Raw genomic sequence first — 19,122 nt, 5'->3', positions numbered from 1 at the left:
ATATTTAAAGTATTTTGTTTTTCTTGTTGCTTTGGGAAGATTTTAGCTTTTGCTTACTGTATTTGTGCTGATCAAAATTCTTGATCTGTTGGAAGATGACTTTCCTGCAGTGAACTCTCTTATTATGTTGCTGGATTTTTTTTCTATCTATTTTTTGACAATAAGTTTTGTAATACAGTTATTTATTGGATTGGATTTTCATGGCCTGTTTTTTGGTACTTGGGGGGCACAGAGGTGGCTTCTGTAGAACCTGCCAGAAGCTTCCGCTATGTCCGGCAGAGCCAATCTCTGATGGCTCCAAAGATGAACATACTGCTGGCCAAGGCTGGGCCAGTTAGAGATGATGGTAACACCTCCATGGTAACAACGCTGGGGAGCAACATGCAGGCACCAAGGGCAGTGCAGAAGGAGGGCAGGAGGTGCTCCAGGTGCCAGAGCTGAGATTCCTCTGCACCCTGTGGTGCAGACCATGGAGAAGCAGCTGTGCCCCTGCAGCCCGTGGGGATCCACAGGGGATGCAGAGATCCATCCATAGCCCATGGAGGAATCCACCCTGGAGCAGGTGAATCTCTGGAGGAGGCTGTGATCATGTTGGAGATCACAGCCAAAGGAGAGAGGGGGCCCTACTTCCAGGCTGGAGCAGCCTATCCTTGGAGGACTGCACTGTGGAAAGAGAGGCCCACCTTGCAGCAGTTTTGGGAGGGCCGTTGCCTGTGGGATGGACTCACAATGCAGCAGTTTGCAGGGAGCTGTTGCTCATGAGATGGAGACACATCAGAAAGTTCACAGAGAGCTGTCTCCTGTGGGAGGGACCCCACAGTGCAGCAGAGGAAGGACTCATCTCCCTTAGCAGTGGTAGAAGCCTTGGGTAATGAACTGACCATAACCCCATTCCCTGTCTCCTTGTGCTGCTTGGGTGGGAGGTACAGGTGGGAAGGAGGGAGGGTGGGGGAAAGGTTTTTTTAAGAGTTTATTTTACTTCTCATAATCCTACTCTGATTTTTTTTGTAATAAGTTCACTTTATATTTCCAGTTGAGCCTGATTTGCCCATGTGTTTAGTAAGCAATCTCTCCCAGGCCTTATGTCAACTCATGAACCCTTTCTCTCAGAGGAAATTTTCTCTCCTCTGTCCCGCTGCAGAGGGGAATGAGTGAACAGCTCTTGTGGGCGTCTGGCATACAGCCAGCATCAACCCACAACAACACTGGGTTTTTACCTGTGTTTACCTGTGTTTCTAGTCTAAGTCAAAAGCTGGACTGGATGTTCAGATGAAGAGACAGGAGTAAAGAAAAAGCCACCAATTATCTTAGGTAGTATTGCCTCTGTTCTGTAACAGAGGTATCACTGCCTCAAATATTTGGGATTTTTTAATTTATTGTCAACAAATACTTGTGCTATACTTGGAATGCTCTGTAGTGAGGTCATTTTTCTTTCAGACTTTGTTCCTGTGTGTGTAGAAGTAAGCACATGGGATGTTTTTCTCCAATCATTTCAGTGGTGTGTTTGCAACAGGCTGAGAAGTACTATTTAAATCTGGTAGCAAATAATAAAATTTATTAACCTGAAACTTTTTCAGAGAAATCCCTGCCACTTGCTTAAGACAACCTGAGATCTTTTATCCCAGTGCTTCCTGAGCTCAGACTGGCTTCTCAGTTGCAGTAGTGCCTATTTGGGTGCCTTTTCCCCTGAAATTCCATTGAATTTCTGCTGAGGTACAATGTTTTAATGCCCCAAAATAGCAACAAATGATATGAGCTCAGTAAAAACAGTGCTTAGCATACCAAAGCAATTTTTCTTCTGGCCTGGAAGCATTGAAGAGAATTCAGTTCCTTGTGACCACCTCAGATCATCCCTTTGTCCCAGTATGGAGTCTTTCTCTCCTTGTTTTCCTGCACAGTTTCCAGCAGCTGATCCTCCAGTGCTGCTCGCCAGGCTGTGGCTGCAGATCCCATCAAGGAGAAGTCTCTAGCAAACAATTTTTTGTTAGGTTTGACTACAGTATCAACATAGCAGATGTTGTCAAAGTAAATAAAATAACCTCAGTAAATTGTCTGCAAAGCCCAACCTGTTCACACAAGTGACATTGCTCTTACTTTATCCATAATTCCAAAGTCTCTCTGAAATTACAGTTCTGTGGCTTTTCCCAGTGAGTGGCACAAACACCTAAGCAGCCAAAGTTGCAAAAGTGACTTAATAGTTCATTTTAGTTTTTAAGCAATTAAATGTTGTTCTTTTAAGAAGAGTTATAAAATATGATACTAATTCTGCTGCTGCTTTCCAGGGGGTTTTAGTTTAAGCCACACTGATGTTTGAGCTCCTATGTTCTGAAAATGTGTGGCCACTTTCTGAGCATGTGAAGAAGCTCATCTGAGCTGCAGCTGAATCTAAAATCTTCTACTGGCTCTCACAATTCCTAGCACTGCTGAGACAAGTCCATTTTGGGATGCTTCTTTACACTGTTTTTTAAGATGAAAGTGTACTCCCTCCTTCCTGAGAATGTTTTTGTGAATTTTAGGGTTTTCCTTCTCAGCATTGGCCTTTGCCTGTTTGTCTGGCTATTCCCCTCCCCTTCCTCTCCCCCCAGTTTTCATTTTCAATTATTTTTGTTTATGTTGAACTTCTGCCTGCTCAGCTGCAGCAGAGCTGAGTTTTGGCAGCCCGCCTTGTGGTGTGCAATCCTACAACTTCTGCTGCTGAGCAGCATGTTGGAAATCGCTTTGAAATAAATCCATGTTGGACCAAAAGCAGCATCTTTGTTGTTACCCCCTCAGAATAATTTGGTGCTATAATTGGAATTCTCATTTGAAGTAAATAAACACGATGTCAGATCTTTAGACAGATCTGGATGCACAGTCAGGGAGAGAGGGATGTGTGCATGAGATGCATTTGCAAAGCATGCATGGCACTTCTGATGCCTTGGGGCAAGTTAGGGATGGAGGGTAGCCCCACATCCCCACTTTGCCACCTTGAGGTCTGTCAAAGGAAATGTTTGCTTCAGTGCTGCTTCTGACATGAATGTGGCCGTAAGCTTCGTGTTGTTTCCATTCTCTTATTTGGAAAGGTAATACTCAGGGGCAAAAATAGGAATCTGTGGATCCACCATGCTGCTGATGCCTTACAGTCCTTGGAAGGTATGTGGGAAGGGAGATGAGGCTGTGGGCTTTCATGGCTCCCTCTTGTGTGTAGGCTGATCGCTGTGCACAGTCTAGGATTTCTATTTCAACGAGGATATGGAGGAAATTCAGAGAAAATTGACAGGAATAGTCAGAGCAAGGGAATGACTGAGAAAACCACCTCTGGTAGAGACAGTATGGTTGGTAAATAGAGAGAGATTTAGAAAATCGTGGGTTGGTTAGAGAGGATGGGTGGAGAAGGATGGTTTCATGGCTTCTAGTACAGAAGGCAGCGTGCTTCAAGTGAAACTGCTTGGAACCAGCTCCACAGCAAGGAGGAACCCTTGGCAGGAGGGTGACAGAGATGCCAAAAGCTCATGTGGGGAGACTGAGTTAATGCAGAGGAATATATTGACACATGAAAGACACACAGAAGCATCTCAGAAAGGATTTGTGTTGAGAATGGATTGGAGCCCAGAGAGGCTCATGCTAATACACATGCACATTTATTCCATTTTTAGTTTCAGATATCCAGTCCTCATGACTGTTTAAAAGGGCGTGGTGTGATGGAGTGTCATGATTTGGCACTGGCCAGACTCCATGCACCCACTAAAGCTGCTCACTCATCCTCCCCTGCTACAGCTGGACAGAGGAGAGAAGATGTAAAAAAAGGGTTCATGAGTTGAGATAAGGACCAGGAGAAAACACTCCATGGGCTCAAATTAGAGATATAAAGTGAATTTATTACTAACAGAATCAGAACAGGATAATGAGAAGTAAAATACACCCTTGAAAAAACCCCACCTTTCTTCCCCCCCAACCCCTCTCTCCTTCCCATTGGCAGCACAGGGGTACAGGAACATGGGAGTTTGGTCAGTTCATCACCCCTGATTTCTCTTGCTGCTCAGGAAGAGGAGTCCTTCCTCTGCTGCACCATGGGGTCCCTCCCACAGGAGACGGTTCTCTGTGAGCTTCTCTGACGTGGCTCCATCTCATGAGCAGCAGTCCTCCCAAAACTGCTGCAATGTGAATCCATCCCATGGGCAGCAATCCTCCCAAAACTGCTGCATTGTTAATCCATCCCATGGGCAGCATGCCTCCCAAAACAGCTGTGGCATGGGTCCCTCTTCCATGGGGTGCAGTCCTCCAAGGACAGGCTGCTGATATTCTTTGTTGCAGACAGGACAGGGCTATGTAGACTTCGGTCTGGCCCAAAAGAGCTCTTGTGTGGTGTTATTAAGTAACTTGAAATTGTTTTTTTCCAGGGCTTTGAAATCTGGGCATTTTTGCTGCAGGCTGCTGCCCATTTCCACCCCCCCCCCCCCCAATATCCTCATATTGGTTTTTGATTTAAAAAAAAAAAAAAGATCTCCTGAAACCTGGTGGCATTAAAGTCTGGTGTGTAAAAGCAGTGTTTAAATCCACTTTGTGCTTCTTTAATTGAGAAATGCCTGCGACTCAGAGACTTGAAATTGCTTTTTCAAGCCAAGCACATGGTTGCTGTTTGTCTGTCACACCAGCAACGGTTCCAAGTGTTTTTGTGAATTCTATCAAATCCAGGGTAGTGCAAGCCAGAAAAGCAAGGGAGAAGAAGGTACTGATGAGATAAATGTGAGGTGGGGAAGACCTGCAGGACAGCTGATTTGCAATTAGCATCTTCCCACTTCCCTGTTGTCTGCCTGTCCTGCAATGCCAAAGGAGGCAGAAAGATTTTGGTTTGAAAGGATGCTAAAGATGGCTGTAGAAAGCTGTCAGGGCTACAAACACAGACATGTCTGTGGTGGTTGCAGAGGAGGAGCAGGTCGTGCCCTGCAAGCTTCTGAGGATGGAGCCATTTAGCACAGCTTGATGGGAATGGGATAATGGCAGTGTTTGAGATTAAGTGGGGGAGTAAATGATGGATGAACTGCATTGCCCAAAAAAATACTGTATGCAGCTGTCATGGCTGTGTCCTCAGGATCAACAGCTGTTGGAACAGTGTGTAGTTATCCCTACACTGTCCCCTTTTCCTCCCTGATACTTAACTGCCCATTGCACTCCTGTTGCTCAGTGATGCAGTAGCACCTATGAAAAAAGATAAAATGGCAGAGGTTGCACTTAAAACATAACTGGAAATCCTTTTGAGTTTTGCTGTGTTTTATTTGTTTGTTTGTTTTTTTAAGAATCGCTTTTCATTTCAGTTTCTCTCTAAACATCCAAATGGGCTTGTGCATTTCTTGAAAATAATAACATTACTGAATCAGTGAGGTTTTTTTCCTGCTGCTTTATCTCACAAAATTCCTTTAAAATGTTAGTGATTCGTATCCAAACATTCCTGAGAAACTGGGAATATTGGTACTGGAAAAAAAATTTTGGCATTGGAAAAAAATAAACTCCAGGAAGAGACTTATTGGCTTCTTCAAACGTTGAATAAACCCACAGCTTTCAGAATTTAAAAGATGAGCCTTTTAGAATTGGGTCACTTTCTGTATTGCCTCTTTTTGGTCTGAAAGAGGGGTACTTTGGGGACCTTGTTGAATTGCTTGTCCTAGAAAGGCACTGCAGGATTTGTGCCAGACTGTTTTTCCCTGCAGTGGTCTGCAGAATTCAGTGTCTACAAGTAGGGGTGGATACAGAGGCAGATTCTTTGCTTGTGATTTCTGGACATCTCTCCCTGGTGGGACCTGTGTTCCCCTGACTGTTGTCCATGTGATCACTCAGCTCCTTATCCATTATGGTTTTTCAAAAGCTGCTGGCTTTCTGATAATGTTTCTTATACAGGATCTAAAGATCTGCAATCCCTCCCTCCCACTAGAATCAACCCAAAGAGTGGTAAGTCAACTCAAGTCTATAGCTTGGCTTCACTTTGAGCAGTATCCTCTTACTATTTTAACCACTTTACAGATGAGTGTTCCACTGCTTGGTGCTCTCAATCTGAAGGAAATCTGTTTCTGGCATCACCTTAGGTGCAGTCCAGGTATGAAGATGCTTTTTTTATAACTTCCAGTGCAACACTATTGTATAGAAAACTACAGAGCCACCTCTAATGCCTGGAAACTTGAATGGGTGTGGTTTTGAAACAGAGAATATGTGTGAGTGAAAGTCATGGAACTGGGAAAAAACAAGGCTGAATGTGTTTTTTCTGTAACATTCCCATGAAACTGTCTAGACAAAATTATCTTTATAGGTAGAACTTACACAGCAAAGAAACCCCCAGATTTATACACCATGAATTTAAATTTTACAGTAAACTTCTGTATTACATTTCTTATTAAATTGTGGACTCTTTAAAGTGATTATCTTTGAACATTTATACTTTTCTATAACTTGATTATTTTTGTACCTAATAAAATTCTGAAGAATTTGATGTTATTTCTTAGTGCTTAGAATTGTGTTGCCCAGTATTGCCATTAAAGTAAGTTGTTTAAACTATTCAAACTCTTTATGCAAGTTTCTTCTTTTCCCTGTTCTTCAAACCTAGATAAAATCCCTCTTTCCAGAAAACCTATTGCTACAGCAGACATACTTCTGTCCTTGCCTGACTCATTTGCCAGCCTTTCCCCTGTCCAGATGCTACAGACCTGTTCCTCATTTTGGTTCTGTTGTCCAACCTTCTAAAAGCAGAGTTGGCTCTGATTTCAGGCCTGGTCTTTCAGGGCTTTATCCAGTCTGCTCTTGGAAACTGCTGAGGATGGAGATCATACAGCATCTCTGGGCAAACTGCTCCACTGCTTGCCTGTCCTCATGGTGAAAAAGTCTTTCCAGATATCTGACCTGAAGCTCAGTTAATTTAGTCCAGCCTCCATCTTCCTTGCATTCTCCATCACTACCCAGTTTGTTTCTATATTAATTTATTTGCCTTTCATGCTGATCTCTATGTCCAGTTACCTGTGGAATTTTCTCTGCAGTCAATATTTTTAATCAATTAGATCAGTCCATCATTATAGTGCAGCACCTTAAACCTAGAAAGAGCTGAATGGAAATGGAAATGCCTGTTAGTTTAATGAGATGTAAATAAAATACTTGACCAGAGTATCCTTTCTTTGGAAGAGTATGTTTTGTTTGGGCATGGGATCATCTGTATCCTGGTTTCACTGTAGGTGGAGAAGGTGATGGTGGTTCCAATGAAACAGGAGCCCAACTGGTATAAAAATGAGGGGTATGAGAGCCAAAGGCAAATGTATTTAATTTCTCAATAAGGCTGAAGTTTTATTCAAGGACTAGAAGGATGCAGTTGGATCGAGCAATCCATTATACAAATTCTCTACCATCCTGAACAGAGTGACAATAAACAGGGTGACAATACCAGTTTAGTCCTTTGGAGAGAATAGCTTAGCATTTCAAATAATTTAATTGTCTTTAATTGTGCAATCAAAGTGTATCAATCAAGTGTGAAAATGGGCTCAATAAATTTAATAATGAAACACTAAATTATGGAAGGATGATAGGTTTAATTTTGCCTTTTATTTCTTTTGATGACACAGAGAAATCTATTGATTATGATGCTCAGGTAATTGCCTATCAAAGTGATGGTTTTAATGGCACATGATTTATTGTGTTTTCTACTTGAAAAATATGTTACATGTGCAAAAAAAAAAACTTTTGCTATTTTTCAGATTTTCACTAGCAATCTATTTTTAAATGGAATCAAGAGACACTCTTGTAAAACTGGTCTCTTATATTATCCAGCATCAGATTTCTTGGTCATTTGAAGCACAGTTGAGAATCTACCAGCAACATTATCTCTACTGTCATTTTATTTCAGCTTTTCTAAGTATCTCTGCGTAGAAGTGTTTTAATGGGAGAACTTGCTTGTGATGTTTTGTCTTCAGATTTTTCTTCCTCAAGGGAAGCCTGTTAGTCTTTTAAAATGACATTATAAGTTGCTCAATAACCAGCTTGGGAGTTGGAAGAAATCTGTGAGGAATGCTGGAAAGAGAAGAGACCTTTTGAGTAGCAATTTACTAGCTGTTTGTGGAATGCTGAGTTAATATAAAGCTGTATTACTATTCTACCAGTGCTAATAATGCATAACATTATTCTTCTGTATTGCATTTTTAGAATAATCTATGTGAACATATCAGTCTTCACAACATCCTGTGAGAGAGATAACTATCAACATTATTCTAATTCTCATCATGTATTAAATGAGAATAACAACTGTTTCAAATGGAGAGCTCAACAAGAGGAAAAACAGCATGTTTCCTACTAAAAGTCCTGTAGCAGGTTTTGTTGATCATCCCATACATCTTTCTTAAGCTAGTTGTTTCACTTTAGCTTTGCAAAAACACCTCTTATCATTCCAATTTGCAAACTTCCTATTTTGCTGAAAATTATAGAACAGCCCATGTTGGGTTCAACCTTTTGTGGAAAAGAGAACCTAGATGAGGTTGTCTAGCACACTGTCCGGTCATGTCTTGGAAAGCTACAGTGATGAGATAGGTTTTATTTACCATGGCTTTACCATGCCTCTGGGGAAGTTATTCCAGTAAATGGTTGTTGTAAATGTAAAAATTCTTTCTCATATCTAAATGAACAATCTTGATAGAAGATCAAAATGTACTTCAGAATGGCCCTTAAATGGTTATACAGTAGTTTGCTGCATAAGAGAAATGTATGTCTGTGAGTCCATCTGTCTTCCCGTGTGAGACAGGGAGACAGAAACCACCGTGTGCTCGCTGTAATGCAGAAGTCCACAGGTTTTCCAGGTTGCAGCTTGGATTTTGGTTGTTCTCTCCTTTCAGGCTTCTGACCATACCCAGCCCTATTACTGAACTTGAATCTCAAACTTAGGGAAAGCTATTGCATTTTTGTCAAGTTGTTGATTTTGTTTAGCACCAGTTCACATGATCAAATGGGGGTTTGGTTATGTAGGCAGTGTAGTTTGGTTATGTAGGCAGTTTAGTTAAGCAGAAGATGAAAATATACTTACTGCTCTAGTAAGAAGAATGACTATTGAGTTAGTACTGTTATAGATACACCTTCTTGACAAAGGTCTCGATCTTGCATGAAATTCAGCTGAACTACTGCAGAAGCACTGTGCAAAATCCTTTTGTGGCATGGGGAAGGAAGAAGCTTACAGTACCTTTAAAGTGATGAAATGTTAATTGGTGACTCACAATGCTGAGGTTTCTCTGATGCTTTTTTGTATTCTGCATCTGCCTAGGTATGTTTGTTTCTGTGAACCATGTAAACTCTGTTATTTCATGCGTAAAAGCTTTGATTTAAAGGGCTCAAATAATTAATGGCTATATTGCCTATTCAACAACCTATCAACCTATTGGAATATACTCTTTTCCATTATATATTACCTTATTTTAATCAATTTCTAGCAAGAACACCTAACTTGTACAGGATGAATAAGATTATTTTCAAAATTCTTTATGCATTTTTCTCTCTGTCTTTCTGACCCAGCATGCTCATACTCCACTCCCAGTTCACACTTTTCTTTCTCATCTTGGCTCCCCCTTCCTCACAGCAACAGTGGGTTTGTTTACTCAGGCTCTTCAGCTATCAAAAATTCTCTCTTATGATTTCTTCCCCTCATAGCCTTTGAATAACACTTCATCTCTAGATCTTATTTTAAAACTCTTGTTTTCTCCAGTTACAATGGTGCTTTTAATTGTGAATGGTGGTATTTAATAAAGATTACTGCTAAATGAAAAAATAATGTTTTTATTTATTAACTCAGGGGCAAATTAGACTCCCAGGTGTGATTCTGTATTACTATTACTACTTTGAGTGAGACTTTAGTTCTGTCTTTAATTTTTTTAAGAAACATGCTTCTCTTCTCTCTTGGGTTCCTTTAATAGTTGAATAATGATGCAATGAGTCATTTTAATATTAATCCGCTCTGACAAAGTCAGATCACAAATTTGGAAACTGTTTTACTGCAGAACATGCACTGCTGGGGATAGTCTGTACTGCAGACTTTCCCCAGGGATGAGGTTGCTGGTCCTGTGCTCTACCTGCAAAGCCTCCCTTTTCTGGGGAGATAGCCAAGGCAGCAGTAGATTTATTCCCCGTGTTTCCTATGCAGTGAATCTCCCTGTTACAGGAGAAAAGAAAAAAGGTATATACACTTCATAGTCTTCTGCCATGGTTTGTGCCTCTAGTACTTTTTTCAATACTGTGGATGGCATCAATGTCTCTTTTTTGAATCTTTTTTTGAACGTGTATTTCCTAGTTCATGGCCTAAGACAGATCGTAGTTACTCAGGCAGAAAGACTCAGTCCTGACAAGCTGTTTAAGTCCATAATACTGTATGATTTTCAAAACCACTTCGGTCTGCCTCAGTTGCAAATTTCATTTATAGCTAATTAAATAAAAAGTAGCCAAAAGGCAGAAGTCTTGGTGCTCCTTCACCTTTTACTTGCTTTTCTGTTCTTTTCACTTGTACATATATGTCCTAAAATAAGATTCTGTTCCCTGCTGCTCATCCATGAGGCATTCGTGAGATTCTGACTTTGAAATTTCACTTGACTTTGTTCTGTAGACAGTGGTAGGCATTAGACTAAATCAAGGAATGTTCAAAGAAAGTTGTGTCTTTACTCTGAAAGTTTAATCTCCGTTTTCAGAGGAGATTTCCTATGTGGCATGATTTGCCAGCCAGTTTTATCAACAGATTTTTTTTCCCCAGAACTCTTTTACCACAGCCCTCCAAACTTAGCATGTGTTTTTTGAGAGTCTTGACAACTTTAAAATTCCAAGTGTGAAAGTACAGATTCAATTTTCTAGAATTTTGGCTTGCTGTTTGTCTGACTTGTGTTCCTTAAAAATAACTGAATATGAAGATTCTTAGTTCAGCCTTTTTTTTTTCTGTTGAGGTGTTAGACTGCAAGTATTTTCTTCAGGACTTAGAGAGGATCTTTGATGATAAAGACATAATCAAAATTTGTACTGCCACATGCTTGCCAATTCTGCAAAAAGAGAGCTTGTTTTGCTACAGCTGCTTAACTTCCGTCAGCAAGTGTTAAATGCACTCTTTTCTTTTTTTCAAACTTCACCTGTCTTTCATTGTGGCAAATTTAAACTTCCATTTAGAAATGATAGCAATTCCTTTTGTGAGCTTCTTAATAAAAATTGCAGTAGACAATGTAGTAAGAATTATGTGTGCCTTCATTTGACAAACTATATAATACGCTTTTTATTTTATATCTGCTTCTAACTTGAAAATGCCTCACCGGATAATTTCAATCTGTTTTCTCTACCAAATCACCAATTAAGAATTTTAGATTACATAGGATTTGAGGGGAAAAAAAACCCAAACCACAACATGTGACAGTATCATCGTCTGTTATTTTCCATCTTAGCGGAACATGACTCTCCCACTCCCGAGCTGAGATTTCTATCTGCAGCCCTTATTGCCAGTTGGTCTCTGAAGGACTCTCAGGGGAGCTCCAGTGAAGCCTTTGCCGGGGGCTGCAGAGCCAGCCTCCTTCCCAGCTGCCAGCTCTGAATCCCAGGGGAGTGAGGAGCGATGCCTGAATGAAGCAGAGCTCTGCTGGTATCAGACTTGCTACATGCAAAAGCACTGGGCTCACACTGTACAAATCCATGCAGTGGCTCCAGCCCGCAGACCTCTGCATGTGTTAGTTGATACACAGTTATCACCATTGTGCCCAGTCCTCCAAAAATTGTGTTGCAGGCTGCATTCATGAGTGGTCCAACATCCTTAAGTTTCTCCAATTTCAGAAATCTATAAATCAGGCAGCTCAAGGGTTGGTAGCTGGTAATATCAGGCTGCCTGCATAGGCCTGTGTGGCACAACAACCTTACTGTTCTAAACCTTATTTCCATTAGATGATTTACTGCCTTATTTTACAGGAAACATTTTAGGACATATAGACATATTCTAGCAGGTATTTCACTTCTGATCATGATCATATTCTAAGATTTAATCTGATTTAGTCTGCACACATAGTCTTCAGTGACAACTGTTTGGGAAACTGTTATTAACCCAAAGATCCCTTTTAAAATTACACATTCCAGCTGGCTTGCAGGGAACACACCAGTCAGTTGGTGAACTTGCACAAAAACATGCATTTTGAGATAACCAGTTAAGATCCAGTGCTAGCAGAGGGCTCTGTGGGGCTGAGGAGGTGCAATTTTCTTTGTCTATTAGAAAGCAGTCAAATTTTGAAAGCATTTATCTGTTTTGAAGCTGCATCATTGAAAATTGGCACTCAAAATAGAAATCCTTGTTGCTTCATCACATGGACCTTGTAATGTATGTGGTGGCCAGTTGAAGTCATAGAGGCAACTGAAGGTCAGACAGTGAAGCCTTGACTTTCCCCACTGAATGGATGCACTAGAGCACTGATGGGTAAAGAAATATTCCACATGAGGAAGAGCATCAGAATGCATCTCTATAAGGGCTTGGCTTTGAGAAGATGGTCCTGAAGTATTAGCAAAAAGAGTAATCTAGGAAAAGTTTGCAGTGCTTTGAGAATCTAAAACATAAGGTTCCAAGGAGAAGAGGGTTCCAGATACAACCTTGATCAGAAACATCACATGATATAAAGAGAATTTAGTTGTCCAGTTAAGGTGAGTAAAGAAATGTCTGTAAAAATTACATGGTAAATTCTCTCTCAATGACTTGCATACCAAATTGCCTCACTTTATACTTTACAGGAAGAGACAATTTCTAACACCCTGTGCTGCACCACCTGTGGTCTAAAATCAACATATGTGCTTTCTTCTCCTTTTTGACCATCACTATCAGCAAATATATAAACTCAGAACTTTGGAAGAGGTTTTTTGACTGATGCATAAAAGTGGATGAAAATACAGCTATAATGCTGTATGGCTGATCAGTGCTGCATTTGTAGCAGAAGTAACTCAGCTTTCTTGACCCAATAAATAGATTTGATCAGCAATTTTATATTACACAGCAAGGTACTCTTTGTGTTGAGCAAAACTATATTTTGCTGGCTATAAAGAAATTATAAACAAGAGAGATGGGAAGCTTAAAGTGTTTAGTATTTTAAGTGTGCCACTATGGGTATACAAGAATCAAATAACAAATGTTATGGCATTGTCAGCTCTTAGGAAGTTACTTCATTGAGTTTCTTGTACGTAACTTCCCTGATAGCTGAGAGCCTCTGTCACCATGTCTGGAACACATTCCTCTTTCTGTGGCCTCTGTTAATAGGATGACTAAGGGGAGAGAGAGCACAGCATAGGTTTCCCTAGTTCTGCTGATTCCTGCCCACTGGTGCAAGTCAGATCCATGGTACTCCAACATATGTTGGGAGACTGCATCCAGGCACAGTCAGGCCATTACTGGATGGGTGCCCAGGTGGCCAAGGGCCAGCATTGTTCCCTCACACCTTGACAGTGACTCTGAGTTGCTTTGCAGTAATTACAGCAGAGGACCTGTGTCTGTGGTACTGGAATTGAGGTGATTGTGTCGATACTTCTGTGATCTGAGTGCGCAGACACCTCAGCTGGATACTGATGCAATTAATAAGCATTATGGTTTTGCTCCAAGTAGATAGATCCTGAAATACTTCACCTCTTTTAATTGCTGAAAAGAGTGGTAGAGCTGAGGATTGTGAACATCTGGAAAAGAGAGGAAAGGTGGCAGCTCCCAGTGGGGAGAGAAGATTCTGCATACTTGTGTCTCTGTATTAGTTGGGTGTTTGTGCATACACAAATGCCAGTGAAGTGATGTGTGTTTAAACATTGTCATGTCAGCCACAGTTTTATGGGAAGTAATGCCTTTGTTATGAGTGAGGTGAGTTTTGAGGCTATAAGTACAACATGGATGTGAAGACCAATATATTATTCCAGTATAAAGGGAGAAGAGACCACTGTGTGCACAATTCATGGTTAACTCAACTGGAATTAAACACAAAATATGTGTCTTCATTTTGGGTATAGGCATGGAAAAATACTGCAGAAGTGGAAAGTGGGTGATCAGAAATTAACTGGACCAATTTTATAGGAAAAAGAGATTGCCCTTCTCATTTCATTGTGGGTAGAAAAAACTTAACATTGTAGGGGAGTGTAGTTTGGTGTCATCCTAGAAATAAGCATCTGCCTGTCCACTGTAGGATGTTTGTGTTTAAGAAACCTATTGTTTTCTGGAACTGATGCTTCTATAAAGAAAGCATTTCTCTTGGTGCTGGTCTCAAAGAGTCTTTAAGATGTTTTAAAACACTGTTATTCTTCATTCTCTTTCTACTGGCTCCACTCTAGCAGTAGTCCCAGCACTTCCATAAAGATGTGCTACAGGACAGCTGTAATAAAAGAAGCTTTTTTATACTTTCATTTGCTGTTATATGAAAATGGAGTAGACACAAGCAGGTGACTGTTTTAGACAAGAGAATCTTCTGTAATAAAATCTAGCGCAGAAGTCTTCTCTTGTCTAAAACAGTCATATGAACAAGTGCTGGGTATTGCTTCCACCACAGAAGATATGGCAGTACCAGTGTAGCATTTGTAAACCTGCTTTCAAGATAATCTAAAGACATTATTTTGTTAGAACCACCCCTTTTTAGTCTAATCTTGTAATAGCCAGATGATTTATGTAGAAAATATCATTTGGCTTTTATGTTGTGAGCAACAGAAGAATGATTGCTTCTAAAGTGTTGCTTTTTAGTGAGATATTAATGGAGAGATAATCCATTTACATTTTTACAGTGGAAGTTTTGTAATGGTTTTGAGATTCATTTAATGTTTGCATTTGTGAAACAGCCTCTACTGAAATACAGTTGAAGTAATTTGCTGTGGAAGAATAAAGTAGTTTGTCAGAAAGAAAAAAAATGAGGTTTCATACAAAATCCTACTGTTGGAATAATCATCTGTTTTATAAATACTTTTAAAATATTTTTTTCACAAGCTTCTTGTAAAGTGGACCAGAATTGTAAATTCCACATGCTATATTTTCAGTACGGTTTGTGAATGCCATTATGGGTAGATAGTGAGATGAATAAATATGGGTTACATGTTAGTTTGTATTAATCTTCTCAACAGCAGTTATTTGCTTGTTCTGCCCTATCCCACTGAAATTCTCTTCTAGATGACCAGTGTTTTGATCTGCTTGTGTCACAGAGTCAAGCTGGAAAAAGCACCAAGACTGCCATTATTCTGTGTTATAAGGACTGTATAATTGCAGTATAGAGCAATTTTCATTTACTAATGAGTATTATGTTGCTCTACTGTCTTGGCATTGCAGGAACTAGACATTGATTATTTGAACTGCAGACAGTGCCCTGCTTATATGTTTTCTGCTTCTTAGGTAACCTTTGCAGAAGAATTGGAGCAGGAAACAAGGGAATAAAGAGGGACTGACAATGCACATCTGGTCAGGCAGCTTATTGGTAGTTGGTGATGTTGCACTTTGGGACAAAACCCCCACATGCAACCAAAAAAATATAATACAGCTGACCAAATGCTTGGATGCTTCAGCACTAATAAGGAAAGAATCTGGGGCATGAAAAGAAAAGCCACCTGTGGGAGGGAACTTATCCCGTTAGTAAAGCCTTGCTACAGTCTGTTTCTTTTAGATCTTTTTGAGGATGGAAACATTTTAAATTACAATAACTAGACTCACATGGCTGGCTCTGCACTTAGCACTGCTATCTGTGGTATTTCCTTAATTGGCTATTGGCTTGTATCCCCTCTTTGTGTGTACATAGATGTCTGGGTAAATTGCAAACAAAAGCAGGTGATTCCTTGACTTCCTTTTTAGTATTCTGCTCCAGTACCTGTAAGAATTGGACAAATGACATGATGTTCTCTGGCATTATGCATGATGTAGCTGTGTGTGAGCACTCAGCCCCACAACTCAGGGAGCTCTCATGGCCTTTTGTTATGTGATCAGTTAGTGAAGAGAGGACACATGCTGGCATTACCCTTTGCACACGTGACTGTACAACTTGGCATTCTGGATGGCTCCTTATACAGCACCTACTTCTGAAAATGTAGCAGAGGTGGAAAACCTGCTGCTCAAGTGTGCTTCTCTTTCTTGCACAGAATCCCTGAAGAACTGGGGTAGCACACCTCCCTGTAAGAAAAGAGTACTCAAAGCCAAAGGAGGCCTACAGGTTTTCTTCTTTTTTAATAAAAACAGATCTTGTATGGCCCATTTTTCTTAAAAGCTGTTACAGGCAGTGGCAAATCACTGCAGTTCCTGCATCCTATATCAAGCCACTGGGTGAGGAGAAAGGAAAGGGGCAACTATGTATTTTTTAAAAAGCTTAATGGAGGGAAAATATCTCTTACCCAAATTTGAACATTATCTGAAAGATGTTTTGGTATAACCCACTAAGTCAATGGTTTCAAAACAAGTCCCTACAGGGTGAAATTTTGTTGTCTGGGCTGTGGATGGAGATCAGACAGGGATCACAGTATGGTGGGTTTGGATGTAAGACACGAAATACACCCTTCTGGGCAACTGCGTGCAAGATGGACAGTGCTCTGACCCAATCCAAGAAGCTTTTCTAATGAGGAAACATAGCTGGCAACATGTGCCTGAATTCCTTGGTTTGCTCTGCTTGTGCATGTGGCTTTTGTTTTAGCTATTAAACAGCATTTATCTCATCCTGTGAGTTTTCTCACTTTTACTCTTCCAATTCCTTCCCCCGTTCCATCAGGGGAGTGAGGGAGTGGTGTGTGGAGCTTAGTTGCTATCTGGAGTTAAACCACAACAATTTGCAGCCTTCAAATGTAAAGTCCTTGGCTAATTTCAGGGTGAATTCTATAGGGGAGATGATATATCCCTGGAAGGCATCATACATTTTCACATTTAATACTTGTTCAGAAATGGAGCTAAAACTATTATCCTCGATGCTTAAACAAATCTTGCGAATTACAAAAAGGTTCCTGCACAAATGGGTAATGGAAAAACTATACTGAGTTAGAGATTAGTCTTCAGAAGTTACCTGGTTTTCTGTGGGGAAATTTACTGGCTGTTTACACTTTAATGAGTGCCTTTTTAAAAGAAAAGTTTTCACAATTTGAAGATCAAATTTCAAGTTGAGGTCATTTTACTAGAAAGTGACTTTTAGATAGGAAATAGTATATTATAGAAAAAAAAATTAGAGTGTGATTATAAAACAAATGAGGCTTAGCTGAGGTTGCTCTTGCAATTAACTATAGATTCCACAATTCAAGATTGTCCTTTTCAGAAAAGCAATTACCCTGTCATTAAGACAATTTATTCTGAATCCAAAACTTTACTTGTTTCATCCTGAATTTCTCTGTCAAGCCCCTGTTCAAAGAGAACCTTCAAATGTGAGCTGTATTTAAGTAAGTGTAACCAGTAAAGTGAGTTAACCTGAAATGACTCCAGGGGGAATGGTAAAACCAATTGTAGCAGTCTCTATATAAAATAAACCAGAAAGAAGAAAAAGAAATAACTTTCTACAGGGAGATCAATAATGAGCAGGACTCATGTTTTCTAAAGACCTTGGGAACCAGCCCATAACTTAACTTGTTAAATGCTGCTGACACTGAAAAGACCGATTTCTTTTTTCCTCAGAAGGCTGAAGGGCAGCAGACCTCTGACAATTAAGACCTTTAAAAAAAAATGTCAGTTTTGACATCCAAACATCCAAACCAAAGACATGCAGGGAAACTGTTAATTAGTCTTGAAAATCCTGTGGTGAAATCCTTCACTTCTGCTCCTTGATGCTCCAAAGACATTTCAGTCTATGCCTTTGGTCACCTGAAGAGGATACATATCCCCTTCTCTGGGTCTAGTACCATAAACTCCCTTTGAGCACATGTGATTTATTTTTCTGTGCTCTGAGTGCCCTGTGCAATATTGTTCCTTGGAAAAAACCTGTGAGGAAGGAAAGGCTGTGAAGATGTGATTTCCTGAAAATGGGAACTATGGTCAATTCCTGAGCTTTAACAGACATTTGCCATACAGTAACAAAAATAAAATGTTTGGTAGAGTGTTTTCATTGGAGACAAAGCTTTCAGTTTGTTGGATCAGTCTGTGATGGCAACCTGGTGAAGCTGCTGACCTAAAAGAAACTAACAGCATCCATCCAGGTCTTTCTGATCCTTCACAGATTTGGTACAGGTAAGAACTTTTCTCATCTCATTAGTGCTGCACATCAGATCTGGAGGGTAAAAGTGCTTTTTGGTCTATTTGTTCCCTTTTTTCCCTCAAAATCTTTACTGGTAGCTGGAGCGCAACACTACCTAAAGCTGAGATGCTTGTTTTCTCTTTTAAACTGTGCATTTCTCCCATTCTGCTTTGGGCTTGGTGAAGCTCTCTGGGCTTGGTGAAGCTCCTCCTCCTCTCCTCTCCTCTCCTCTCCTCTCCTCTCCTCTCCTCTCCTCTCCTCTCCTCTCCTCTCCTCTCCTCTCCTCTCCTCTCCTCTCCTCTCCTCTCCTCTCCTCTCCTCTCCTCTCCTCTCCTCTCCTCTCCTCTCCTCTCCTCTCCTCTCCTCTCCTCTCCTCTCCTCTCCTCTCCTCTCCTCTCCTCTCCTCTCCGAAAACTGTATTGTTACAGCCAGGATTTTCTTGCATCTGTACTCTACATACCCCTGGAAGATTAGGAAACAGTTTGACTATATTTGTTGTCAGGACCTCTATTGAAAGAAGTGATATAACAAACCATTGAGGAAAACTTGGCTTTGCTGATGATCACTAGAAATGTTTACTAGCCTTAAAACTGCACGAGCTTATGGGGAATTGTGGTGCTTTCTGATGAGTATATTTTATTAACAAGATGCTTCATATTTTAATGGGCTGTTTCTCTCAGGCATTTGAGGTGCTATTATGCTAGTTACTCAATTTTATGAAGTTAAACAATAAACATTAAAAGTAAAACCTCAGGAAAATTGCCAGAGTGTAAAATAGATCTGTCCCTCGGTAGTTTTAATTTACTTTCATTTTCAAAATGTTTTTCTTTCAGTTTACTAACATGTATTCTAGTCTTTTGAGCAAGGAAAGACAGACTTTAATTTAGGCCTATAGGTCAGAAGACACTGAAAGGGGTGACATATTTTCTCCAGAGGATGGCAAGCTTTGTTTTCAGTTAACCCAGGCATTTCCAGTATGAGGCCT

At 40.3% G+C, this 19,122-nt stretch overlaps 1 protein-coding gene across 17 annotated transcripts in view; it reads left to right on the top strand.

Annotated features, from left to right (window-relative positions):
• FARS2 (phenylalanyl-tRNA synthetase 2, mitochondrial) overlaps positions 1 to 19,122 on the top strand; it is a 231,007-nt gene that overhangs the window by 169,587 nt on the left and 42,298 nt on the right. The gene's annotated exons all lie outside the window — the stretch shown is intronic.

The sequence above is a fragment of the Agelaius phoeniceus genome, chromosome 1 (assembly GCF_051311805.1).
Source record: "Agelaius phoeniceus isolate bAgePho1 chromosome 1, bAgePho1.hap1, whole genome shotgun sequence".
Taxonomy (NCBI): Eukaryota; Metazoa; Chordata; class Aves; order Passeriformes; family Icteridae; genus Agelaius; species Agelaius phoeniceus.
This window is presented reverse-complemented; position numbering and strand designations above follow the sequence as displayed.